The 27,144-nt window shown below is 43.7% G+C and overlaps 1 protein-coding gene across 3 annotated transcripts in view; it reads left to right on the top strand.

Annotated features, from left to right (window-relative positions):
* The first annotated feature begins 242 nt into the window (after window positions 1-242).
* TMEM150C (transmembrane protein 150C) overlaps window positions 243-27,144 on the top strand; it is a 109,433-nt gene continuing 82,531 nt past the window's right edge. The window contains exon 1 of one of the 3 annotated variants that reach the window (XM_055434129.2): window positions 243-487. The gene's annotated coding sequence lies outside the window, so the exon portion shown is untranslated. Of the gene's footprint in view, window positions 626-782; window positions 887-27,144 lie in introns of those variants that run through there. The other 2 variants (XM_055434130.2, XM_055434128.2) reach the window with 2 other exon arrangements.

The raw sequence follows: 27,144 nt of genomic DNA, 5'->3' as shown, positions 1-27,144 counted from the left end.
GGGAGCCCCTGGGGAGACCCCCTCCCCCCGCAAAAGAACGGAGGTCAGCCTACGGCAGGTTAATAAAGGGGGTTCTCTTGTGGGAGCACCGGAAGGATGCCTTTGGAAGAGAAGTTCAACCGTGAGCGTGTGATAAAAATAGTTGATCCACGCCGCCGCCAGAGGTTACCGACATGGTGCCCTGATAGGCTCCGATCCCGGGTGCGGAAAGCTATTCAAATACCGATGAAGACAGTTTTCAAAGAGACGCGAGACTCTGGAAGGAAGACAGCAAGCTGTCGCTGGGAGGGCGCCCTTGGAGTGCAGCTCATCGCCAGGGTCAGAAGTTGGCCCTGTGTTTGTTCTTCCCGATGAAAGAAAACCGCGGGAGAGCGCCGAGCGGCGGCGAACTGCATTCAGCCGATGGGCACGAAAATGAATTTTAGCTGCTCTGTGCAAAAGCCCTAGGTGTGTGGACCGAAGGGAGCCGGCCAGAAGGTTACAACAGGTCAGGAATAAATAACCGCCAGGCGGAGGATCCCAGATTCCGTCCTTCCTTTTGTTGGGAGAGCGGCGAGCGCCAGGCGATCGCGTCCACAAAGGCGAAAGAAGCGGTCCCACCGGCGCCGCTCGGCTCCAGCCCCGGGTAACCACGCGGGGCCCCGAGGGGTGGTGGGAGCCGGAGACCCCGGGGTGGGGAGAGCGGGGGATGAGGCGGGGGGCGTCTCCCCCGGTGGCCTGGCAGCCGGGACCCCAGAATAAGTCGGGGGCGGGCCGCGGCGCGGCGGGCGGGCGGGCAGATCCCACCCCTTCCTGAAGGAAGCGCCCTCCTCGCCGCGACAGCCGCCGCCGCCGCCGCAGGTCCCGGCCCCGCCAGGCGACCGCGGCCCCGCCGCACCCGGAGCAGGTAGGCGCGGCTCCCCCTCCTCCGCGCGGGGCCGCCGGGCAGCCCGGGGTCATCGGGCTCGGCTTCGCGCCCAGCCCGGAGGCGGAGACCCCGGGGGCGGCGGGCGCCGCAGAGGGGCTCGGGCGGCGGGGTCCTCCCGGCCGCGGGGCCCTGCTCGGCTCAGCCCTCTCCCCGGAGCGCCCTGGGCGCGAGGCCGCCCCCCGATCCCCCGCGGGCGCACGCCCCGAGCGAGGCGCGGTGGCCGCGGCGCTCCCGGTCCCCGCCGCCGCCGCCGCAGTGCCGTCCGCCGGGCCCCGGCGCCGCCCGCCGGCTGCGGCTCGGGTCCGGTTCCCTTGACAGGTGTCCCCGCCCGCCGCCCCATCGGGTGCCCCGGCCTTCGGTGGTGGTCGGGGGCGCGCGGGTGGGCAGCGACCCCAAGTTCGGCCTCCCGGGTCTCCGCGCCGCGCGCCGTTCTTCACTTTCCCGGTCGCCGCGGCGGGCTGGCGCGGGGAGCCGGGCCGGGGCGCCAAGTTGCCTTGCCCTGTGCGCAGCCCTCCACTCAAAAACCGGCAGCCGCGCCGTCCTTCCCCGGGTGCGCCCTGAGAAAGAAATGGGATTTTCGGTTTCTCCGGCCAGACGCCGGTGAGTGGGTGACGACTGAGGCTGCCTGATCATTCGCTGCAATAAAAGAGTGATTAGCTGGGGATTATGGAGAGAGCCGTTGTGGAACGATTCTCTCCTCCTTAAACGAATCCAACGGAGAACCAGAGGGATGTTTTCCCATTCTAAATCCATATTCCCCTTCTCTACTCATCCCTGTCCTCCGTTCACCCCTACCTCCACAGCACTTTATTATATCCCCGACACTTCCCCGATTTTTTTTTTTGGGGGGAGTCAGGTTTTTTTTTTTTTTTTCCCAACCAGACTGTCTTTCCCGGTCAAGCCAGGATTGTGACTACAAATGTGAGAATACAGCCCAGTTGGGATGGAAACCCTTCTCCTGGAGTGAACCGGTTCCCACTTCCTGTGGGAGACCAGGAGAGGTCCTGTTAGGCAACCAAATATAATATGTTTTTTTTTTTTAAGTTCTTGGATCAATTACAGTAACACAGTCTAAACGGTAATATTAATTTCTGCTTCTCTGTTTCTGTACTTGAATCAAAGGCAGATTTTTTTAGTAATGCAGGGCTGTACCTCCATCCTGGGCTACAGTTCATCAAAAGGATAGGCAAATGTGAATGTATAAACTCCATGGCAACAGTTAATAAGTTGACCTACTTAAAAAGTTTTCAAAAAAAATTGTTAGTTTTTTAATCATAAAAAATATGATATTTGCAGATCAAAGAATTTTACAATTTCAGCTCTTGTGCATTAAATCCTAAACTTTTTCTTCTGTGTGTCCCGGAAAAACCATGTTTCAAAGACTAACTATAGCTACCCTCTCTTAATGAGCTAGAAATGTGAGTTTAATCTTCAAGGCATAAGCATAAGACTTTTAATGGTGGTTTTTATTTATACAGTATTTAATAAATATTTTGCAAGCTCCCCAAGTTGGAAGTTCATAAACTAGACATGGTAAATAAAAGGATAAAGAAGTTTTGCTAACAATAATGACAGTTGGTAGATGTTATGACATTCAACAAACATATTAAAGTATTTGGGAAATGCATGTTTATTATAACCTACCATTTAGCTGAAGGCAATTTGTTTGGATTGTTTAAATTGACCTTCAAGTGTCTTTATAGCAGTTGCTTAACTCATATATTTCTCATCAAATGCCTTTCACCAGTTGCTTTGTGGGGGAGATAGGTTACTCTGCAGAGTAATTTTTCTTTTTTTTTTGGCATGAACATAGTAATGCCTTATGTTTAGGCTTTGTTCTAGAACTACCATGGTCATGTTTATGATGACCTTGTAGGGTTTTCTTGTACTCACTTTATCTGCTTGTGATCATCAAGAGTGATGGCACTTGACTTGACACTCCTGTGTGACTTTCTGCTTTGTTTTCCACCTGTGCAGTACAGTGGCCAGATTAGCAGGGCAGCCTGGAGACACGAAGAACGTAAAGCTAGCTGGCCCCTGCAATCCCAGCCATTTTTTCATTACGGTTTCAGCGTAATCCGGCAGCTTGGGATCAGTTCAGTAACTGACTAAGCAAGACAGATACTGACAAGATAATGGATGACCTCTGTTTTCCCCTTCAGGAGAAGAATCTACAACATTCAGAATCCACACTAGAGTGCTGATTAGGTGCTGTGAAGCTCAAATGATATATGAGCTTAAGTTCTCAACATGTGATGCAAATGTTACAGAATCTGAGTCTAAATTCATGAAAAGGCTAGAAACAGACCCATGTATGTAATAAATATTTTCTTTATCCTAAAGGCATCCCTACTTGTTTTAACTATAAATTTTTATTCTGAGAGCTAATGGTGCCATGTATCTTTATGGTTTTATTTTTTTCCTTCATAATTTGCTCTTAAATTAGTAGAACTTTAACAAGTTATTATTATCACCAAATATCATTTCCTGGCATGTATGAATTTTGAAAGATAACTTGTAGAAATGGAAAATCTTAATGCAAATAGATATTTGGCCAATTGGAATGATACTTTGAAATAATAATGAAATCTTTGGCAGTAGCCTTCACAGTCAACCCCACAGTATTTTAAGTCATGCCAGCTCCATTAGGTAGCACTTGGAACTCTTTATGAAGGGAGAAATGAATAATTTTCTTTTTAACATCTGCGAATGGCCTTTCTCTAGATCAGTGCTGTCCAATAAAATTTCCCACAATGATGGAAATGTTCTATAGTCTGCCCAACATGGTAGCCAAGAGCCCCATGTCACTGTTGAATCCTTGAAATGTGTCTAGTATAACTGAAGAACTGAATATTAAAGTTTATTTCATTTAAATTAATTTAAATAGCCACACCGGGTTTGTGGCTACCATATTGGACCCTGAAGGTTTAAATTCTCCCCCTGCATTTCCTGCAGAGATGGCAATTACCCTTAATTAGAAGAAAGTAGAGATCAGCCTTAACAGAACCAGGAATTAAGATTTGACTCTAATCCTGTTGTTATGAAAAATACTCACAGTTACCCTAAAGAAGGTGTGTCATGCTGAAGTTAAACTCTATTCTAAAAGTAGTTTTTCTTTTTTAATTTCCATATGTCTGCTGGCCACAAAAATAAGCATCACTCAGATTTGTTTAGATGCTTGGCCCCATGTGTCTGAGTTCTTAAGCTTGTTTTATTATTTGCTTATTTACCCATTATGGAATCATTCATTCTTAGAGTCAGTTTCTATATGTTTCAGTATTTCAAGGTGAGGGTTAAATAATTTTATTTATTGCTTTATTTTTGGCTGCTCTGTGTCTTCGATGCTTTGTGCTGACTTTTCTCTAGTTGTGGCGATAGGGGGCTACTCTTGTGGTGTGTGGGCTTCTCTTGTTGGGGAACACAAGCACTAGGCATGTAGGCTTCAGTAGCTGCTGTACTGAAGCTGGTAGTTGTGGCCCATGGGCTTAATTGCTTTGAAGCACATGGAATCTTTGAACCCCCATCCCCTGCATTGTCAGATGAACTACCATCCACTCCACTGTCAGGGAAGTCCAAAGGGAGGGGGATTTAGAGAGGCAGAAAGTCGCTGCCTCACCCAGCCTAGGTACCTGGAATGCCTCTCCCCAGGCCAGAGCTCGGGGTCCTGGGTGCTCGCATTCTCTGGAAGGAACTCTCCTTCAATCAGTTATTTAAAAATGTGACACAAATGTTCATGCATAGAGATGGCAAATCCACCTGCCGTGCAGGAGATGCAGGTTCGATCCCTGGATCGGGAAGATCTCCTGGAGGAGAGCATGGCAACCCAATCCAGTATTCTTGCCTGGAAAATCCCATGGGCAGAGGAGCCTGGCAGGCTACAGTCCAGGGGGTCACAGAGTCAGAAGAGACTGTGTGACTAAGAATGCACAAAATATAAAGTAAATTAACCCCCAATTTGTCCTTGCCCTTAAGGTCTTAACACTATAGGATAAGATTTCCCAAATTAGTGTCCATTCCACGAGAGGATAGAGATGCTCGAGTGAATTTAGGAACTATTCCATATAATCCGCCCCTTTTTCTGAGATTTTCAATGTACTACCTCATGTTAAGTTTCTTTTTTTTTTTCTTTTTTCTTAAACTTATTTGGCTGTATCAGGTCTTAGTTGCCAAGTTGCCCCATGACATATGGGATCTCAGTTCCCCGACCAGGGACTAAACCTGTGTCCCCTGCATTGCAAGGTAGATTCCTAACCAGTGGACTACCAGGGAAGTACCCTCATGTTAAGTTTCTAAGATGAGATGCATATACTTATTTAACTTTTTTATTGTTGAGGTTTTTCAAAAAATTTTTCATACAGCACTTACTATAGTATTTTTCAAGCCACATGTTCTGAGTCAGAAAATTGATTTAACAGGTTTGTATCAGCATTTAAAATATATATATATAGTTTATTTATTTATATGGCTACGTCAGGCCTTGGGCTTCCCTGGTGGCTCAGCTGGTAAAGAATCTGTCTGCAGTTCGGGAGACCTGGTTTTGATCCCTGGGTTCAGAAGATCCCCTGGAGAAGGGAACGACTATCCAAGACAGTATTCTGGCCTGGAGAATTCCATGGACTGTATAGTCCATGGGATTGCAAAGAGTCGGACATGACTGAGTGACTTTCGATTCACTTTACTTCCTGTCAGGTCTTAGTTTCGGGATACAGGATCTTCCCTTGCGGCTCAGAGGCTCTGGAGGACACAGGCCCAGTAGTTGCTGCGCTTGGGCTTAGTTACTCCATGGTATGTGGGATCTTAGTTCCCTGACCAGGAGTTGAACTCACATCCCTTGTGTCGGAAGGCAGATTCTTAACCACTCAACTGCCAGGGAATGAGATAGGATATATATTAGAATAGGAATTATCACTGTGCATCCCTCTTAGTGGGAGTTACTAGGGTTTGATGAAGTTTGGTTCCCTCATGTATGTAAGTCAAAGGCCATGAGACAATGGAGTGTGGTGGTCAAAAGCACTAGAGAAGCAAGACTTCCCTTGCTTCTTCCCTGGGTTCCAATGCTGACTCTCTGTGCAGTAAGCACTGTGTAAACCTACTCGCTGTCCATTTATTTATTTATTTTTGGCTGCACTGGGTCTTCGATACTGCCAGCGGGCGTTCTCCAGTTGTGGCTTCCAGGACCTACTCTTGGTTATGGGGCATGGTCTTCTCATTGCAGTAGCTCCTCGTGTTGCGGGCCATGGACTCTTACGCAAGGTCTCCGTAGTTGTGATGGCCAGGCTTAGTTGCTGCTTGTCATATGGAATCTTCCACCATCAGGGATCAAACCCCTGTTCCTGCATTGCAAGGTGGACTGTTAACCACTAGGGAAGCCTTATGCGTTTTATTATTAGGTAAATGTATGTATGAAATTAAAAGACGCTTACTCCTTGGAGGGAAAGTTATGACCAACCTTGATAGTATATTAAAAAGCAGAGACATTACTTTGCCAACAAAGGTCCGTCTAGTCAAGGCTATGGTTTTTCCCGTGGTCATGTATGGATGTGAGAGTTGGACTGTGAAGAAAGCTAATCGCCGAAGAATTGATGCTTTTGAACTGTGGTGTTGGAGAAGACTCTTGAGAGTCCCTTGGACTGCAAGGAGATCCAACCAGTCCATTCTAAAGGAGATCAATCCTGGGTGTTCATTGGAAGGACTGATGCTAAAGCTGAAACTGCAATACTTTGGCTACCTCATGCGATGAGTTGACTCACTGGAAAAGACTCTGATGCTGGGAAAGGTTGGGGGCGGGAGGAGAAGGGGACGAGAGAGAATGAGATGGCTGGATGGCATCACCGACTCTGTGGACATGAGTTTGAGTGAACTCCAGGAGTTGGTGATGGACAGAGAGGCCTGGCGTGCTGTGATTCCTGGGGTCGTGGAGAGTCGGACACGACTGAGCGACTGAACTGAACTGAACTGATGTATGTATACTGGATTGTGATGTAAAATACTGCCTCTAAAACTAGGCTTGAGACTCACTTTGGGAAACACCCATCTAAAACAGGACTCCATGCGGAACGCTGAACCTGGGTGTCTGGTGACAGAGTCCATAAAGTTCAACTATTTTGGCTCGCATGTTGCAATGCAGTAGGGATACATAGATGCACGTCTGCAGACCTGTGAGACTCCAACATTGTACAGCAATGCACAAGCGCGGAAGCGAGCTGGCGACAGTTGTTTTCTGTGTAAAATGAGGCCTAATGAGTGAGAGGGGAGTCGTATATTTTGGCTGGAGGAGACCTCACTGCTGCCAGCCTGTGGCCTCTAAAGTTTAATGCTCTTTAATGGACACGCAGTCTGGGCTCCAAAGAAACCCAGATGTCCCAGAAGCTAAGAACTCAGTCTTCTTTCCCTCTTGATCACTTCCTCACTTCTACATACTGCTTTGTAGCAAATAGTCACAACAGATCTAAATATGTCCATCCCATACACCCCCTACTTTTTACTTGATTCTAAATTATTTCTTTTTCAAAATCACTTTCTGCCTCTAAGTGCTTCATGACCTATTTTTCAATATTATAAAAGGAGAACAATGTTGCTTTAAGAATTTCATATAAAAGGAGATGTCCTAAAACTGAGGCTAGGAATCTCCTTGTACCCTTCCTTGGCTCCAGAACAATCTGAAAAGTAAAACTAATTTCGCTTTAGAAGTAGAGTTCAGTTTTTCTTAAAGATCAAACTAAATATGAGCAATCACTTGTTCATAAACTTTGTCAGATCGAATAGAAAAGGCAACAGCTTGTCATCATGGTTACTTTTCTTCTTTAAAAACTACAGCGGCTGTGTCTAACATCCTAAAAACCCATAAGATATGCAGATTTTGTTCAGGGCTTCAGAACTGTCCATCTCCGAGGATAGTGATACAGGCTCTATCTTTGGAATGCAAAGGAATGAGATGCAGTGTCTTTGACAAGACATTGAAAGTCATGTAATATTTTTAGGCTAATGTAGACAAAGCTTAAGAAGTAATTGTGATTAACTATGGCAGTAGTGGAAATTAGCCTGTAGTTTAAACGGTGTTATTTAGCTCTGAAGTAATTATAATGAATTATAATGGCTTTCAACTAAATGTAAACATAAATGTCTCCAAAAATAGCACAGCCTTAGTATTCATCAGGCATTTCATGTATTAACAAAGTAGATGTCTTCCTGGTTTTTTTACACTTACGATGACTTAGCTGCCAAGGAAATATTTTAAATGGTAATAACTGGAAATTTTGAAACATAAATTGAAACTGACTATACATAGCTAAAATGAGTATTGTAGTTTTTTAAACTGGGCTGGTTAATAAAATAGTCTTCAAATGATTTTTCATTCTATCGATTCATGAGTGAAAGGTGTTAATTAAGAGGTGTTGATACCATGGTAAAGCAAACCACATAGAAATATGATTTTTTTTTTTTTACTGAACTTGAGTGTTTTGTTTGTGAATTATACTTAGAATTATGAAATGTAATTGTTCTGGAATTTCAATGGCAATCTATCTCCTGGAATTTGTAAGTTCTACTTTCACTAAAATTTAAAGTATATTTACATAGAAACAATAGTATCTAAATTACGCCAGCTGTTACAACAGGAATATTAACTTATGGATGACAGTTTTTCTTCTTCGTGGTATTATGTTCCCACATAGCCTAGACTTTAAAATTATGTCATTTTGAAAAATTTGCCGGTCTTGTCAATGACAGTGCAGTGTTTACAAGAAATATATTTATCTCCCTATAATTTTTGCAGCTAATAGAATTGTTCTTGAGAAAGCTGATTATCTTTTCTGTGACATTTTGATTGGTGTTTTTCCATTTTAATTTGAGCTTGTATGTGACATAAAAATTGATTCTATGAAAAGTGGGCTACCACTTATATACCAAAATTTTGATTGTATGAATAAGAAAAATATCAAATAAACAACCTAATTACCATCTAAAAGAACTGGAAAAAGAAGAACCAACAAAATTTTGATTGTATATGTATGCATGTAAAAATAAAGACAAAAATTTTCCAGTAAGTTGATTTGGGGAAAGAATACCACTGTGATCAAATCGTGGCACAATGTGTGTGTGTGTGTGTGTGTGTGTGTGTATTTTAAGATCAGGCCACATGAGAGTTCACTCACTGAGCCATAAATTTTGGCAATTCAGAAATGGTATTCTTTATTAGTTATTGGGCATTATTTGTGAAATCCTTAGAATGGTCCCTGGCCCATAGTACCATTTTTTTTTTCCACTGTTCAGTTCAGTTCAGTTCAGTCCCTAAGTCGTGTCCGACTCTTTGCGACCCCATGAATCACAGCGTGCCAGGCCTCCTTGTCCATCACCAACTCCCGGAGTTCACTCAAACTCATGTCCATCGAGTCGGTGATGCCATCCAGCCATCTCATTCTCTGTCGTCCCCTTCTCCTTCTGCCCCCAATCCCTCCCAGCATCAGAGTTTTTTCCAGTGAGTCAACTCTTCACATGAGGTGGCCACAGTATTGAAGTTTCAGCTTTAGCATCAGTTACTTCCCCCTTACTCATAACACAGGTTTTTTAACTAATGTCATCACATGGAAAATTAAAGAGGATTGTTCTGGATGATAACTGCTCCCCTCTTGAGCATCTAAGAGCTAGAAAAAACTTTGGGAAGTCACATAATTTATTTCTTAGAGTCTTGGCATGTCCACAGTCATCACAGAGAGACGATGTGTAGATTTTGCATGCGTGTGTGCTCAGTTGCTCAGTGATTCTGACTCTTTGTGACCCTGTGGACTGTAGCCCACCAAGCTTCTCTGTTCTTGGGATTCTCCAGGCAAGAATACTGGAATGGATTGCCAAACCCTTCTCCAGAAGATCTTCCCGACACAGGGATGGAAGCCGCATCTTTTATGTCTCCTGCATTGGCAGGCGGGTTCTTTACCACTGAGCCACCAGGGAAGCCCTTGTGTAGACTCTATTCTACTTTTAATCTATGAATATTTTACATTAGTTCTTGACATACTGTTTATCTAGGCTGACTTAAGAGGACTCTGACATAGAACCCAGGTTCGCTTCCATTCCATATGTCTCTTAGTTTGCTTACTTATTGCTTATTTACCTTCTTTTTCCAATTAAATCATTGTGTGTAGAAATTACTATGCAAAATTTTTTTTGTATCCCACTGAGCTGTCTGAGAACAGGAGTTAGCAAATTGCACTATTTTGAAAATAGCCACACCCATTGATTATGAATTAGCTGTGATTACTTCTGCACTCCCTCTACAGAGTTGAGACGCGATTGAAACAGAATTCATCTGGCCCATGAAGCTGAAAATCTCTACTCTTTGGCCCTTTCATTTGATACTCCAAGACTTGTCCATTTGATACTCTTCCTATGGGATTCTGGAAGAAAATATGAAAAAAAATAGCTTATTACAAATTATGTATAATGAATTACTTTCTGTAGGGGCAAATTTCACAGCTGCATGACCAGATGAATGACATCTCTCTTCTCTCTTCCTGTTTCACTGTCAATGGCTTCGAAAGAAGGTGTTATCAGCATACACTTAGATGTCAAGTTGACCTGTGTAACCTTAAATAAGCTACTTAATCCTTTTAAAATCAGTTTCCTCATGTACAAAATGGAGATAAGTACGGTACCTGCTGTTGGGAGACAGTTCTTGCATCCCATGCATTTCGACAGGACTTACAAAGTGAGGCTGATTGCCCTTTCAGTCTAGATTGTCTTTACAAGGGATGTTTATGTAGTAAAGTCTTCGATGATTGAGATACTGTTACCCTCAGAAGTGCAGAGCAGGCTTGCTAATATTCAATATAATGGATTCGAGTTCTTGCAGCTCAGAGTTCCTCTCCAGTAAAGCTACTCACTGCATATGCTGGTGTTATGGCCCTCTTTGAATGCCCTGGGAATTGGAGCTGGGGAACTAGTGCAAGGAAATGCTGATGCTTTGGCTCCTGCTATTGCTATGGATGCTGAAGTCCTTTGTCTCCACCCTGGGAGTCTTGTGTCTTCTGCTAACCTTTGCAAGTAAAATCTCAGTTCTTTCACGGTTCTTGGACAACTGTTCTATGGAGTTATTACTAGAATTGAACAAGGCAATGAATATAGAATATTTAACACAGTGCCTGGCATATAGTAAGTGCCCAGTAAATGTTAGCTATTATTATCCAGCTGGCTATTATCTCTGCAGTGTGAAATTCAGTCCCAGTTTTGTGTGGACCACTTATGTCTTAAGGTAGTAGCTTTTCAAACTACTGGCCACCAGAGCTAGGAGAACAGTTAAGTAGGTTTTTTGTTTTTTTTTTTAATAAAACAGAAAATAATAGAATAATAAAGTATCCAAGTACAAAATATGTAGTAAGGATAAATACTGATCTGTAAAACTTTTAATTTCTGTTATATATGTATATATCTGTATACAAGATTATGATGTAAGATACGTATTTTTTACTGTCAGTTGCAGTCAAAAAAGTTGGAAAGCCATTGCTGCCCTAATACATAGGTGGAACTGTCCAGAAAAACTTTTGTTCAGGAGAGCATAGAACTCCTTTCTTTGTTCTTATTCTCGGAAAGGGGTTGACTTCCCTGGTGGTCCAGTGATTAATCCTCCACACTTCCACTGCAGGGGCCATGGGCCTCATGCCTATTCGGGGAACTAAGTTCCCATGAGCCACATAGTGTGGCCAAAAACGAAAAGAAAATAGGTAAAAAGGGCCAATGTCACTCATCTGAAAAGGAGTGACCAGAGATTCAGTGTGCTCACACTCTGCATATTGTGTGGCTCATTTTGCCCATGATTGGCAGAAGATGAATATAATCACATAGATTATTTTCTGAAGAAAGGAATAGTTTCGTATCAGTATTTTCCAACAGAACTTTCTACAGTAATGGAAACGTTCTGTTTCTGAACTACCAGTACAGCAGCCACTAGCTATTGAGCACTTGAATGTGCAGCCAAGGAGCTGGACTTTTAATTAGAGCAATTTCAAGTTTGTATTAATTTAAATTTAAGTAGCCACGTGTGGTTATTGGACAGCCTAGTTTTAGTTTGAACACCCAACAGTGGCCTTCTCTAGCACAGCTAACTGTATAAATTTGGCTTGTGTTTGGGGGCGGGAGGAGAAGGGGACGACCGAGAATGAGATGGCTGGCTGGTATCACCGACTCTGTGGACATGAGTTTGAGTGAACTCGGGGAGTTGGTGATGGATAGGGAGGCCTGGCGTGCTGTGATTCATGGGGTCGCGGAGAGTCGGACACGACTGAGCGACTGAACTGAACTGAACTGAAGTCCTAAGGTGCAGCACCCTCCCCTTGGGTTATTCAAAAGACCATTGACCCTTGCCCATGGCTGGTTTGGGCAGACATTGGGGTGAAGAAGTGCTTGATGAACTGCTACCTTGGACAGCACCACAAGCCAGGGGAAAATGGCAAAGAGCCAGAGGGTAGTGGTTCTCAACTCTGGCTGTGCAATAGAATCATCTGAAAATCTGTAGAAATGCAGGCTGCACCCCAGATCTGTTAAAGCAGACATTTTTACAAGGCTCACCGGGTGTTCTGTCTATCATACTGTTTCAGCTGGGAAGCATCACAGATGAGCAAGGCAACCCGTAGTATCACAGGGATGCCCAGAATCAGATAGAGAGGGGAACAGATGCATGAAAGACAGTGGAACTCAATCTTCCCTTAAACAGAAAGGCTCCAGCTCACTTTTAGTGTTGGGAGCTGAGCTGTTTTCCCACCTGGATGCCCTGGTAACAAGGGCCCTCTTGTTCAGTGGTGTCAAAGTATGAATTTGTATGTGGCAGAGTTGAACTTCAAAGGAGGAAAAGTATAGGCTTTTATTGACCAACTCACATGTCCAGTGCTTTCCATTTGTATATTTGGCCCTCGTGTATGGAGTTCCTACTGAGTGTATGAGATTTGCTATCCTTGCTCAGTCTAGTGGGGGAGACCAACAAATAAATAGTTATCATACAGGAGGGTAAGCATAGTAATAGAATTATAGGGTGCCTTGAGAGCACCCAAGAGGAGACATCAGGGACGGCTTCCCAGAAGAGGGGACACCAAGCTGAGTCTTGGAGGATCAGAAGGCGTAGTCAAGAGAAGAGGAGGAGATGGGGAAAAAAAGAGTAGGTAGAGTTTGGGAGCGGAGCTTGGCCAACATTTTCTGTCCCTTTAGGACTGAATACTGTAAGATTGCTTCCTCCTGGCAGAGACCCTACCTGCTGTTTTAGCAAACATCACGGGATATCTTTGTCCTAACTGGCCTTTATCATTTATTTGTTCACGCATTCACTCAACAAGTGTGACTTATGAAGGCATTACTGTGTGCAGATATGACCTAAGTGCTGGTGATAATGCAGTGAACAAAGCAGACAGCATTCCTGCCCTCAGGGAGCTTTATATGCTAATAGAGCAAGCTAACCAGAAATAAACAAGGAAATGGTATAGTATAGGGCTGATGTGCTAGAGAGAAAAAATAAAACATGATGAGGAACTTGGAGATTCTGGAGACTGTGCTCTGAGAACCAGAAGGCACATCACATTTCTCTATGAACTTAGTAGCAGCTTGCTCTCTCTCTCTCTCTCTTTCATATATATATATATAGAACCTATTGCTCAGTTATATCCAACTCTTTGCGACCCCATGGACTGTAGCCTCCCAGACTCCTCCGTCCATGGGATTTTCCAGACAAGTGTACTGGAGTGGGTTGCCATTTCTTTCTCCTATATATATATATATATGTATATGTATATATTTGGCTGCACTGGGCCTGAGTTGTGAAATTAGGGATCTTTAGTTTTGGCATGTGGGATCTAGTTCTCAGACCAGGCCTTGAACCCAAACCCCCTGCTCCATAGCCTCTTAGCCACTGGACCATCAGGGAAATCCCTTAGTAACAGTTCTTACCACTTTTCTGAGACTGCATTTGGGTTCCTCGTCATTTTCCCGCCTTTGCTCAAGTCTGGCCATCCACCTGTGTCCATAACCCTATGTCCTTCTGCAGGACCGTAACTTGTGCCAACACAACCTCTCAAACCCACCTGCCCCCCCACCCATGCGTCGTGTCTTGTATTTTCACTGTCTCTTAGCATCGTCTCTTCCGGTCCTCTGTTGACTTCCCTCCCTCCCTCTTTTCCTCTTTGCCCCAGGGTGAATAAAGTTCTCAACCTTTTGGCTGATTGCTCTGTCACCCTCCTCCATGGGTCACTGCATGACAAGGCTTGTTATCCTCAACTTTGAGGCTAAATGTGGTCAATCACCTTTCACTGTTTCTCACTGCTACCCTCCATCCAGCTTCCAGTCACTTTCGTTTATTGCCTGAAAAACTGAATACCTGGTCTTCCCGTACCTCCCTTTCCCGACTCTGCTCATAACCCTTGGGGACAGCACCATCCCAGGTGATCTAATTGTGAATCTGGCCTCAAAATCACTAGACCTGCTCAGTGAGTTTTCTGAGAACCTCAGCTACTTACTCCTAACCCTTCACCCAGATCCTTGTCCAGCTGGTAGTTTTTTACCTTCAGGAATTTTAGCCTCAGTGTCTTATTTCTGAACATAACTATGTATCCTTCCAACTCTTTAGTGCCCTACTTCTCTACCTCTTTATCTTCATTAAGATGTCATCTCTTGACTTCTTCAGTTACCCAGACTTTTCTCTACATGTGCAAATACATTTGTGGTGGTGGTGTAGTCGCTGAGTCATGTCTGGCTCTTGCGACCCCGTGGACAGTAGCCTGCCAGGCTCTTCTGTCCATGGGATTCTCTAGGCAGGAATACTGGAGTGGGTTGCCATTTCCTTCTCCAGGGGATCTTCCCAACCCAAGAATCGAACCCAAATGTATGTATTCGTACTCATCTTCATTTCCTTTTCTCAAGGGATGTGGTCCACTTTGACCCTTGTTTAAGGTTGGCCCAATACTTGAACCCTGAATGCCATCTCTTCATGCTGTCTTTGTGGTTTGTTTTTTTTTGGTTGTTGTTTCACTTTTGTTTTGTTTTTTTAATAAGCGTGGTCTTTAAAAAAAAAATTACTTGGCTGTGCCAGGTCTCAGTTGTGGCACACAGGCTCCTAGCTGAGGCTTGCAGGGTCTAGTTCCTTGACCAGGGACAAACCTATGCGCCCTTGCATTGAGAGTGGGGAGTCTCAACCACCGGACCACCAGGGAAGTCCCCTCATGGCTTCCTTGGGACTTTTGCTCTATTAATGTTCCTGTCTCTTCTGTGGTCTTGCATCTGTCTTCACTCTTTACTGGCTCCTTCCCATCAACCAAGACTTTGCAGGTTTCATCCATCTTAAAAAGTAATCTCTACTTTTTAAATAAATAAAGGTAGATTTCTACACTAGAATTAAAGGCAGGAGGAGATGGAAATGACAGAGGACGAGATGGTTGGATGGCGTCACCGATTCAATGGACATGAGTTTGAGCAAGCTCCGGGAGTTGGTGAAGGACAGGGAAGCCTGGCGTGCTGCAGTCCATGGGGTTGCAAAGAGTCGGACACGACTGAGCGACTAAACAACAACTATGTTACAATACCACAGAGTTATCTGAAATATAGATATCACGTGAAAAGGTGATCACAAAAAAATAAGTGAAAAAAGTATTAAAATAGCTTTATCAAGTGAATTTCTTTTTCACATTTTATTCATTTTCCTTTTGTGTGGTTAAAAAAAAACACATAACACAAAATTTGCCATCTTAATTATTTTTAAGTATACAGTTAAGGAGTGTTAAGTATATTCACAAAGGTATAGCCAATCTCCAAAATCTTAACTGAAACTCTACCCATTACACAACTGCTGACTTTCTTCTCCTCCTCCCCAGGCAACTGTCACCACCATCTGCTTATGCCTCCATGAGTTTGACTACTCAAGGTACTCATATAAGTGGAGTTGTACAGCATTTGTCTTTTTCTGATCAGCTTATTTCACTTAGCACAATGTTGTGATGGTGTATCCATGTTGTAGCTTGGCAGAATTTTCCTTTTTTTCTTTTTTAAGATTTTTTTGACTTGGACCATTTTTTAAAAGTCTGTGTTGAATTTGTTACAGCACTGCTTCTATTTTGTGTTTTGTTCTTTTGTCCTTGGAAGCCTGTGGAATCTTAGCTCCCTAACCTGGGATCGAACCTGCACCCCCTGCATTGGAAGGTGAAGTCTCAACCACTGGACCACTAGGAAAGTCCCAGAACTTTCTTTCTTTTTAAGGCTAAATAATATTTCATTGTATGTATATGTGTGTGTGTGTTAGTCACCCAGTCATGTCCAACTCTTTGCAACCTCGTGGACTGTAACCTACCAGGCTCTTCTTCCATGGGATTTCCCAGGCAAGAATACTGGAGTGAGTAGCCATTCCCTTCTCCCTGCTGACCCAGGGATCAAACCCAGGTCTCCTGAATTGCAAGCAGATCCTTTATTGTCTGAGCCACCAGGGAAGTCCACCACACTTTAAATGATTTCATTTTTAAAGAAAAATGTATTTGTTAGTACAGGTAAATATGGGCTTCCCAGGTAGCTCAGCTGGTAAAGAATCCACCTGCAGTGCAGGAGACCCCGATTTGATTCCTGGGTCGGGAAGTTCCTCTGGAGAAGGGATAGGCTATCCACTCCAGTATTCCCGGGCTTCCCTGGTGGCTCAGACTGTAAAGAACCTGTCTGCAATTCAGGAGACCTGGGTTCAATCCCTGGGTTGGGAAGATCCCCCGGAGGAGGGCATGACAACCCACTCCAGTATTCTTGCCTGGAGAATCCCATGGACAGAGGAGCCTGGCGGGCTACAGTCGACGGGGTCACAAAGAGTCGGATATGACTGAGCGACTAAGCACAGCACAGCATAGGTAAATATATAATATATAAACATATTAGTACATACATATATGTATAAAAGATTGTACATCAAAACGTTAACAGGCCATCCTTACAGTGGCCCAGTGTAAATGATTTTAGCCAAAATGATTGATGACAGGGTATTTAATGTTTGAAATGATTGGTTTTTCAGTTCTAGACTATGGGATTTGGAACCCTTTCATCTTCTTTTTCCTGATGTGTACCTTTTAAAGTATTTGCAATGAGCACACTTCCCTGTTGTAAATGCTGAAGGAACCTTCAGTGGAGCCACATCAGCTACACTGTAGTCGTTCCCCCGTCCCAGGTGCCTGCCCTCCTCCCAGCTTCTCATTCAGCACTCACAGCCTGACCCATTCTGCTCTGAGCACCACGGAACTCTGCTTCCTGAGCCCACAGTGGTGGGATGACCTGCACGGGCCAACATAGCTGCATGGGAACCCCCTGCATCCCTGGAGACATAGCTCAGGGCCATTTCCTCCTCACCTGCCCTCCCCTTGCCCTCAGTGCAGAGTCAGCTTCCGCCCTTCAGAGCTCCCTAATCCCTGTACCCATCTGTCACTGCACTTGTTTCCTGATTGTCTGTGGGCTGCCTGGGGGTGGGACTGTGCCTACATCTTTGTATCTGCAGCCCTTAGCACAGAGCCTGGGCAATGACGCTGGGCAGCTTGGGGAGCCACTGGTTGTTCAGAGGGGCTGGCTCCCTGGATACTCAGAAATGAGGCTGGAAGAGTAGGTGGAAGACTCCCTCAAGGCCCTTCGTGCTACTATACCCTTCGTGAACAGTGCAGAAGACATAGGAGTTGTGGGTTCAATCCCTGAGTCGGGAAGATCCCCTGGAGAAGAAAGTGGCAGCCCACTCCAGTATTCTTGCCTGGGAAATCCCATGAACAGAGGAGGCTGGTAGGTTACAGTCCATGGATTTGGAAAAGAGTCAGACAAGACTTAGCGACTAAACAAACCACTACAAAAATAGATATTAAAATTATTGAAATGCACTGCATTTATGTCTTACTGATATTGGTCTCCTTTTGTTTTGGGCTCATGACACACATTTGGTAAATACCTGTTGTTTTTCAATCGCCCAGTCATGTCCGACTCTTTGTGACCCCATGGACTGCAGCACACCAGGCCTCCCTGTCCCTCACCATCTCCTGAAGTTTGCCCAAGTTCATGTCAATTGCATCGGTGACGCCATCCATCCATCTCATCCTCTGATGCCCTCTTTTTCTTCTGCCCTCAATCTTTCCCAGCATGAGGAACTTTTCCAATGATTTGGCTGTTTGCATCAGATGACCAAAATACTGGACTTCAGCATCAGTCCTTCCAACAAGTATTCAGGGCTGATTTCCCTTATGATTGACTGGCTTGATCTCCTTGCTGTCCAAGGGACTTTCAGGAGTCTTCTCCAGTATCACAAGAACAAATACCTGTTAACCTCCTTAATAACCCTAGTAGCTCCCCGTGATCAAACTTCTCTTCCTTAAATTTTGCTACTTCGAGAGGCTGGGAGGGGGGTTATTTAGGGGCCTGGGGAGCCACTATTATCACCCTCCAAGTCATATGATCGTGACTAGCTGCCTACACTGCATGTATGATTGATCCCAGTCAGGACCCTTTTGAGAAAAAACAAAGAAGTTAAAAGATCTGCTACTGGCATGGCTTGAGTGCAGTGTTTAAACATCCTGTGTGTAAAAGCAGCTAATGAATCCTTGCTGTACTTGCTGTTGCCAGTTACTCCTGGGCCAAGAGGGGCTTAAAGTCTTATTGTGTAATGTTCACTCTGAAAGCTGTAATGGGCCAAGTTTTGTGAAACAGATTTTGCAGGCTGGTACAGTTAGGTCGTTTGGGATGATTCTCTTACATATGAACGAAAGGTTCTAGGCCTCTTTTAGGGAGCATTAAAAGAGCAGAAGTAAAAATGAAAAACAGTTATAATTACTGTGGAACTGAATCTTTTGGGGTCATCTTTAGCTTTGCAGACCACAAGAATTTATCTTGATTTTCCTTGAGAAAAGTGGCCCAATTTAAGCGATTCACTCAAAGTATCTGAAATATGTTTAGCCAAAATGTTTGATGACAGGACAATTAATGGTTGAAAAGATAGGTTTTCCAGATGTTGAAACAATTTGTAAGTTGGCATAGGTGGTCTGTGCTGTTTGCATCAGAATCACAATAGCTTGGTTTAATGTTTCCTTCTTACCAAAATCAGGCTCTTTTTATAAAAGTTGAGTTAGACTAGATTGTCCTGGTTATGATATTGTTTTGTTTTCTTTTGTTTTTGCCCAGTAGGCCAGCAAAGGAAGTGACATCCTTACCTGGAATAAGTATTAGACTCAGAGATGTGATGTCAGCATTTAAGCCCTGGCCTGACCACTCTCTAGCTGGCTGTGTGCTTGGATAAGATGTTTAATTTATGGAAGCTTAGAGTTTCTGTTGTTCATCAGGAAAACGTGGATTATCTGTCAGTTTTGCTTACTAGACTGTAAGCTTCTTCAGAGTAGGGGTGGTATGGTTCATCCATCATTGGAAACTCAGTGTGTGGTATAAGGCCTGGTGAGTAAGAACTCTATAAATATTTTTCGGACAAATCAGATTCGTCTTACTTATTTCAGAGGTTGTTTGAAAGAGCAAGTAGGATGAGCAGCAGTAGAGTGTAGTGTTAAGAGCACAGTCCCTGGGCCCCAGTTCTGGTTCCAGGAAGTAGCAGTAACTCTCCTCTGGGCATCTGTGAAAGTGGATGATGCTACCTACTTCCTAGGGTTGTAGTCAGTGTGCCTGAACACTGTAAGTGCCATATACGTACCAGCTATTGATATAACATGTGAATGGACTTTGCAAAGTGCTGCTCGCATAAACGTTGTACTTATTTGCTGAAGTCTTACCAAGTGTTGGACACACTGTAAAATACTTGTAAGCATTTTACACTAAAGAAAGTACTGGGTCTTTCTTTACCTTAACTGAATTAGTGGGAATTGTAGAGCAAGGCAGGGCTGCTATTGCTATTTTGGGACTCATAAGTCTCTAGTTCTTGACTTTTATAATGCATGAGACTTTGACTATTTCCGTATATCAACATTTCTTCATTATTAAACCATGGATAGGCAATAGAATTAAGAGCCAGAACCCTGAAATCATTGAAGTACATAGTTGGAATTTAATAATTATTATGGACAGATCAGTTTGTGGTTTATTTTTGGCTCCTCAATGATTTAGTCTGATTTTTTTAAAAAAATTAGTTTAATGCAGGTGGCTCATTTCATAAAGAATTTCACAGACACTGAAGACATGGAGCAGTTTTGTGTCTGCACAACTGCGAACCTTATGCCTGCTACCACCCGAGCCCCAGAAAGGTCAATTCACCTTTCTGTACTCACATAAAGGTACTGCTTATTTGATAATGTCTTACCAAGTGTTGGGGGCTTCCCAGGTGGCTCAGTGGTAAAGAATCTGCCTGCCAGTGCAGGACACACAGGAGACTCGGGTTTGATCCCTGGGTTGGAAAGATCCTCTGGAGAAGAAATGACAACCCACGCCAGTATTTTCACCGGGGTAATCCCAGGAGCCGGGTGGACTGCAGTCCATGGAGTCCCATGACATGACTGAGCATGCATGCATGCTTACCAAGTGTTGGACAGGCTATGACATGCTAGTACTGGATCTTTGCTTATCTTAACTGCGTTAGTGGTCATTCAGTTCCATTCCACATTTTCTAAAGCCCACTTAGGGTGTCTTTCACCTGGGCCCTTTTAGTGACATCCATGACCACCTGGATGCAAAGTATAAGTTCAGAGAAGGCCTGACCTTGGGTTGCCCATGCCTGGCACTGCTGCCTGCTCTATTTTTCCACTGTTAGCTTTGTAGAAAGTGAGTGAAAGTCGCTCAGTCATGTCCGACTCTTTGTGACCCCATGGACTGTAGCCCGCCAGGCTCCACTGTCTGTGGAATTCTCCAGGCAAGGATACTGGAGTGGCTTGCCATTTCCTACTCCAGGGGATCTTCCCAACCCAGGGATTGAACCCAGGTCTCCCACACTGCAGGCGGATTTTTTACCATCTGAGCCACCAGGGAAGGGCTATGTAGAAATAACTGGTCAATTCCTAGGCAATAGAGATTTTTAAGATGATGTTAAATAATACTGATTTCTTATGTGCAAACACTGCAGTAGTTTTCACTTTGGTTTCTCTGCCTCTTGGCCATTAGAGTCTCTTTCACACAGTGCTGTCTGCCTCATCTCCCCATTATTTCATACTTGTCAGGTCTCCCCAGGCCAAGAACTCTCTTGAGATAGCATCTTACTGTAGGATCAAATCCAAGCTCCTGGTGTTGCCTTTCAAGGCCATACATAATCTGAGCTCATTTTACCTATCCATATTTTACTTCCCACTCACTGGGGTCTAATCTTCTCTTTCCTGGTGGCTCAGATGGTAAAGAATCTGCCTGCAATGTAGGAGACCTGGGCTCCATCCCTGGGTTGGGAAGATCCCCTGGAGAAGGGAATGGCAACCCACTCCAGTATTCTTGCCTGGAGAATCCCGTGGACAGAGGAGCCTTGTGGGCTACAGTCCATGAGGTCGCAAGGAGTCAGACACAACTGAGCCAGTAACAGTTTCTTTCACTTTCACTTGTGTTCGTTTTCAAGGTCCCCACATTGAAATACCCTCCCTGTCCCTTCTATTTACACTTAAATAGCTTTTTAAATTTTTATTTTATTTTTGTTTTTTATTTTGGCCATACCATTTGTCACTCGGGATCTAAGTTCCCTGACTAGGGATTGAACTCATGCCCCCTGCAGTGGAAGTGAGAAGTCTTAACCACTGGACCATCAGGGAAGACCTGACATGTGCCTGTAACTTTAAGGCCCTCTCCCCACCTTTTCCCTAAAGCCTGTCTCTGTGAACATTGATTGGCATTTTCTGTATCTTTGCATCTGATTATATTTAATTTAGAGCTTTCTTAGGTATCATTTTGAAAATTAGTATCTTCTCATAATGACTCAGATGTTAACTTGATAATATTAAAATTATTGTAAGCTTACCAGTTAGGCATTCAGGAAAATTGTACTTGTTTTATATGTAGTATAAGTTTTTAAAAAATGTAACCTTTTCCTCTTGGCAGCTGTAATTCCACCCCACTGCTCATAAATAAAGCCCTGGAGTCCAGACCATATGCAGTAAAACAAAATAATATTGTAGAGCAAGGCAGGACTACTATTGCTGTTATGGGACTCATAAGTCTCTAGCTCTTGACTTTTATAATACATGAGGCTTTGCTGTTTCAGTACATCAACATTTCTTGACTAGTAAACCATGGATAGGTGATAGAATAAAGAGCCAGAACCCTGAAATCACTTAAATACATAGTGGGGGTTCAATAATTGTTATGGACAGATTGGTTTGTGGTTTATTTTGGGCCCTTCAATGATTTAATCTGATCTGTATGTGTCAATTTACCTTTCCATACTAATTTAGTAGAGCTGCTCAAATATTAGACTTTTATTAAACTTAAGGTATAATGTGTTGGGAAGATCCACTGGAGAAGGAAATGGCAACCCGCCCCAGTGTTCTCACCTGGGAAATCCATGGACAGAGGAACCTTCTAGGCTGCAGTCCATGGGGTCACAGAGTCGGACATGACTGAGTGACTGAGCGCCATGCGCCACCGTAATGAAATCAGGTTTTATTGCTGGAGTGCAAACACACTACATACATTGTGAGAATCAACTTCGTCTTCTGTCCTTTCTCCCTCCCTCATTTTTCTTTTCTTTCAATCAATGGGCATCTGAAACGCAGAGAGCATTGGTCTCGACGGAGCTCTGTGAGTAAAACGTGGCCTTCTCCTGCTAAGATATCACAGCCTAGCGCTGGAAACATACGTGAACAACGGTGGTCTAACGATAATGAGATTGGATTAAACAAGGGTAAATAGTTACATTCGAAAACTGGGTAAATACAGAGATAGAAGGGCAAGCTTAGAAAGTATATAAACATAGTTAATCACACTTACTAATTTTCTAGTATGTGCCAAGCTAGTTATGTTACTATTACTATATCCTCCTGACAAATATTTGAGTTGGATATATTAATCTACTTTTCAAAAACAAATTGAAGCAAACTGTGAAAGAGGCAGAGCTGTGATTCAAATATAGTCCAGTCTTTTACTATACCAGCCTGTCTTTATGCCAGTATAAAAATAAAGTTTAATATGTAAATAAAAAGGTTTTGTTGGGTACTTCAAAATAACCACAAAGCTTTGCAGAGGTTGGCATTTCCCTAGAGGAAATTAGCCAGGATAAAATGGAATAAAGTATAAAAGATATAATGCATAAGGGGGAAAAAAATCTTTAAAGAAAATATCCTTCAGTTTTGAAACCTCCTGAGTAATGAATGGTAATATCTTCTCTATTAATTTGACACTAAAAGAACAGGTAGAGATGTTGAATGATTATTTTGTGAATCTTCAAATAAAACTAACTTTCTTTAGGCTTATTAAGTAGATTGCAAAAGGGGACTTAGACATAGTTTTTATATATAGTTGTGTATTTCAGCAATTATTCCGATGAATGTTAAAAACACTGTCAAATTCCAAATTAATCCCCTTGAGTTTTTTTCTATTGAATTCTTTGATATCTCTAAATTAATTTGGTGAGAGTGACTTTCTTCACGGCATTCTAATTAACTCTCCAGAAGCGTTTATTCAAGCTTTTCTGTCTCTCAGAATTTTGTGAGTTTTTTTCATGTACATTTCTCATTACAGATAGTTCTAGATAGTTTATGGGTTTTGTTGCTATTGTAAACCTATTATGTTTCTGTTTCTTCAGTTCAGTTCAGTTCAGTTGCTCAGTCGTGTCCGACTCTCTGCGACCCCATGAATCACAGCACGCCAGGCCTCCCTGTCCATCACCAACTCCCGGAGTTCACTCAAACTCATGTCCACAGAGTCGGTGATGCCATCCAGCCATCTCATTCTCCGTCGTCTCCTTCTCCTCCCGCCCCCAACCTTTCCCAGCATCAGAGTCTTTTCCAGTGAGTCAACTCGTCGCATGAGGTGGCCAAAGTATTGCAGTTTCAGCTTTAGCATCAGTCCCTCCAATGAACATCCAGGATTGATCTCCTTTAGAATGGACTGGTTGGATCTCCTTGCAGTATAAGGGACTCTCAAGAGTCTTCTCCAACACCACAGTTCAAAAGCATCGATTCTTCGGTGATCAGCCTTCTTCACAGTCCAACTCTCACATCCATACATGACCACGGGAAAAACCATTTTCTTGACTAGACGGACTGTTTCACTGTATAATAAAAAACTGTTTGAATTTTCATCTTTTATCCAACCCTTTATATGAATGCTCATTAATTCAAATAGTATTTTAATCAATTGTCTGGCCTTATTGTTGCAGATAATTCCATTTCTGCATTTCTTATAATGAAGCCCCTTATTTCTGTTTCCTTTTTGATGAATTGGTAAAACCTTCCTAGACAGTGTTGATAGTTGTTTTTTCAAAAAAACAATTCAACTGAGTAAAATTTAAAGACCTTACAGGCTTTATTTAATGATTCTTGAATTGGGCATCATCCCATTTAGGAGATAGAAAGGAGATCCAAGAAGCTGTACAAAATGGAAGACTTTTATAGGCAGAAGGGGACAGGACACAAAATTTATTCTAGCACAGGGTGGATTGTTTCAGGCAATGTCCCCTTCTTTTGGGAGAAGACAGGGGTCTGTCAAGCAGATTACTGTGCTAGTGCTAACCAAGTAATTCCAGACTGACTGGTTAAAGGTTACATCCTGGGAGAGGTTGGAATAGCAGTTAGCTTTGGTATTAACTCTTGATTTGGTGATGTGGGCCTAGGACAAGAGACTCCATTTTGGGACTGTGGTCTCTTTTTTAACATCGTAATCGATTCATCCTAGTTTTAATAGGAAAGTTCCCTTTTCATGCCAAAAAAATAATATTGGCTGTTGGCTTATGAGAGATACCCATTATAAAATCCTTCTAGCCCTAGTTTTCCTAGATATTTTGCAAGGGATGAGCACTGAATTTGGTCAGCCTTTTCAACATCCTCGCAGGGCTAATCTTATTTGACTCAATAGTGTACTGCATTATCTTTATAATAATAACTATATATTTCCTGAGATACACTCTCCTAGGCCATGATTTGCTTTTCTTTTACTTTATTGTTGACTTTATGTGCTATTTTCTATTTAGGACCTTTTATCCAACCAGTCCATTCTGCGCTGCTGCTGCTGCTGAGTCACTTCAGTCGTGTCCGACTCTGTGTGACCCCTTAGACGGAAGCCCACCAGGCTCCCCCGTCCCTGGGATTCTCCAGGCAAGAACACTGGAGTGGGTTGCCATTTCCTTCTCCAGTGTGTGAAAGTGAAAAGTGAAAGTGAAGTCGCTCAGTCGTGTCCGACCGTTAGCGATCCCACGGACTGCAGCCTACCAGGCTCCTCCGTCCATGGGATTTTCTAGGCAACAGTACTGGAGTGGCTTGCCATTGCCTTCTCCGCCAGTCCATTCTAGAGGAGATCAATCCTGGGTGTTCATTGGAGGGACTGATGCTAAAGCTGAAACTGCAATACTTTGGCCACCTCATGCGACGAGTTGACTCACTGGAAAAGACTCTGAGGCTGGGAGGGATTGGGGGCGGGAGGAGAAGGGGACGACAGAAAAGTGATGGCTGAATGGCATTACCGACTCGATGGACATGAGTTTGAGTGAACTCTGGGAGTTGGTGATGGACAGGGAGGCCTGGCGTGCTGTGGTTCATGGGGTCGCAGAGAGTCGGACACGACTGAGCGACTGAACTGAACTGAACTGAACTCATGTTGTTCATCACTGTTATTCAAAAAATAAGTATGTGTATCATATACAGTTGTATTTGGAGATGACATTGTACATATGCTTTTGTATCCTGAATTTTACGCTTAAATACAATAGCATTTTGCTATGGCATTAGAAGTTCTTCAAAACATATTTCAATGGCTGCACAATATATTATGGTTTATCATAACCTCCTTAAACTTCCTGTTTTTTTCATTGCTTTAAGTTTTTGCTAATTTTGGACCACTACAAACTGTGGGAGATAGTGAAGTACAAAGAAGCCCGTTGGGCTACAGTCCGTGGGGTTACAAAGAGTTAAACACAACCTAGCGACTGAACAACAAAAGCATAAATCATGCAAAGATGAGCATCTTTATGTGTAAACATTTGTTCTTACTGCTGATTGTTTCTGTAATGTATTCATCTCCAAAGGCTACCACTACAAATTATACAAACCTAGGAGCTTAAGGATTGGGGGCGGGAGGTGATGGGGACGACAGAGAATGAGATGGCTGGATGGCATCACCGACTCGATGGACATGAGTTTGAGTGAACTCCGAGAATTGGTGATGGACAGGGAGGCCTGGTGTGCTGTGATTCATGGGGTCGCAAAGAGTTGGACACAACTGAGCGGCTGAACTGAACTGAACTGAGGAGCTTAACTCTGAGAGGCAATGGCAACCCACTCCAGTACTCTTGCCTGGAAAATTCCATGGACGGAGGAGCCCGGTGGGCTGCAGTTCATGGGGTCGCTAAGAGTTGGACACGACTGAGCGACTTCACTTTCACTTTCATGCATTGGAGAAGGAAATGGCAACCCACTCTAGTGTTCTTGCCTGGAGAATCCCAGGGATGGGGGAGCCTGGTGGGCTGCCGTCTATGGGGTCGCACAGAGTCGGACACGACTGAAGCAACTTAGCAGCAGCAGCAGCAGCAAGAGCTTAACTAGGGCTTTCCAGGTGACGCTAGTGGTAAAGAACCTGCTTGCCAATACAGGTTTGATGTAAAAGACATGCGCTGAATCCCTGGATTGGGAAAATCCCCCGGAGGAGGGCACGCAACCCACTTCAGTATTCTTGCCTGGAGAACACCATGGACAGGGGAGGCTGGCAAGCTACGCTCCATAGGGTTGCAAAGAGTTGGACTTAGCATGCACGCACAGTGGCTTAATCCAGCAGAAGTTTATTTTCTCCTAGTTCTAGAGACCGGAAACTCAAAACCAAGGTGTTGGCAGGGCCATGCTCCCTTTGAAGGCTCTCGAGGGAGACTCATTCCTGGCTTCTTCCAGTTTCTGGCAGCTCCTGGCATTCCTTGTGGATTCATCCCTCCAGTCTCTACCTGTCTGCACATGGCCTTCTCTATGTATGTCTCTCTGTGTCCCCTCCTTTTCTTATAAGAACATCAGTCATTGAATTTAAGCCATATCTTAAATCTATGATAATTTCTTTCTTTTTTTCATTTTTGGATCATCAGTTCAGTTCAGTTCAGTTCAGTCGCTCAGTCGTGTCCGACTCTCTGCGACCCCATGAATCACAGCACGCCAGGCCTCCCTGTC

This window comes from Moschus berezovskii, chromosome 5 (assembly GCF_049115385.1).
Source record: "Moschus berezovskii isolate FMDL1 chromosome 5, NW_MosBer_1.0, whole genome shotgun sequence".
In the NCBI taxonomy this organism is placed as follows: domain Eukaryota; kingdom Metazoa; phylum Chordata; class Mammalia; order Artiodactyla; family Moschidae; genus Moschus; species Moschus berezovskii.
This window is presented reverse-complemented; position numbering and strand designations above follow the sequence as displayed.